The sequence below is a fragment of the Enhydra lutris genome, unplaced genomic scaffold, assembly GCF_002288905.1.
Source record: "Enhydra lutris kenyoni isolate GAN:26980312 unplaced genomic scaffold, ASM228890v2 scaffoldscaffold50, whole genome shotgun sequence".
Classification (NCBI taxonomy): Eukaryota; Metazoa; Chordata; class Mammalia; order Carnivora; family Mustelidae; genus Enhydra; species Enhydra lutris.
This window is the reverse complement of record NW_019154134.1, coordinates 11,801,759-11,803,115: the sequence shown is the minus strand read 5'-3', so window position 1 is coordinate 11,803,115 and position 1,357 is coordinate 11,801,759.

The following is a 1,357-nucleotide window of genomic DNA, read 5'->3' as shown; positions in this document are numbered from 1 at the left end:
GGCAGTGGATTTAGCAAACACACCTTTGTGAGTACACACGCCACGGGGGCGCGCGCGCACACACACACACACACACACACCCCACCCCACCCCCCACGGGCGCGCGCTCACAACCCAGCCGGGTGCAGACGCCGGGCGCTCGGCGGCGGTCTGCGGCTGCGAACGCGCTCGGGGCGCATTTGGGTCGGACCCGCCACGGCTCCGGACGCCCGGCTGCGGAGAGCCCAGGCGCTCGGGACGCGCGCAGTGCTCTCCGCCACGCTGGTGGCTCCGGAACGGCCCTTCCTCTCGGGTACAGGCTGCGTGGGGGGGCGAGCAAGCCAAGAGCGCAGCTTGCTGGTGCGAGGGCGCTTGGCGAAGGCTAACAGGCGAGTCCCGGGCTGAACCGGGAACCCTGCGGACATTGTTCGCAGGCCACAGAGCTCGGTCCCATCTGGGTCCTAGCCACGGACTTACTTACCACGTTAGAAACATCCATCCTTACTCTTCGCCCCACCTGTTTTTACTGTAAACCGCGTTACTGATATGGTCGCTATTGTCAAAGATAAACCGTATGTCCTTTGACACTTTCCCGTCTTTTCAGGTTATTGGCTGGTGGTGCCCACTTGCCTGCCTCGTTGCCTGGATTGAAATTAAAGGGGATAGAGCGGTTCTGACTTTTAAAGAAAATCGCCCAGGGAAGGCCAAGGCCTGGGAGACCTGGAACTGTAGGTCTTGGCTCTTAACTCTTAACTTGGGTCTTAACTATGAAGCCCTAAGCCGCAGGTCCCCGGGGGACGGCATGCTTGCAGACTTTCAATCGCTATCTTACTTGTTAGGAAGATTTTGATGACATTATGTTTCTGTGTATTCCTCTGGTATTTTGGAATGCACCTCTCAGCGCTTAAGGAAAGGCCTGGGCAAAACACTGGAAGAACAGCTTTATAGGCAAATGGGAGGAGAAGGCTCTTTCCTCTAGTTGTCCCACTTCCGGATCTCTTAAAAAATAAAAAATAAAAATAATTTTTAAACTTTTGGAAAAACGTAGGTGAGGGGAGAAGAACATAAGTGGAAAGGTAAAATACAATTTGATCTCTGTTCTGTTCTGAAATAACAGTCCTAAGTCTCAGGCTTGTATAATAGTGTATAGATTAGCAAGCATTTTCATACATAAACACAGAGTTGCTTATCTGGAAAGTGAAAGATGACAAAACAGGTGCCCCCAGACAGCATAAATGATTCATTCAGGGTCATAGGATGTGTTAATGGAAGAAATTAATTCATACTGAACAGAAAAATAGACAATTTTGGAGGTACCTAACTTTAGAGATTTCAATCTTGTAATGAACCAAAGAAACTAGATTTAAGGCATCCTCCT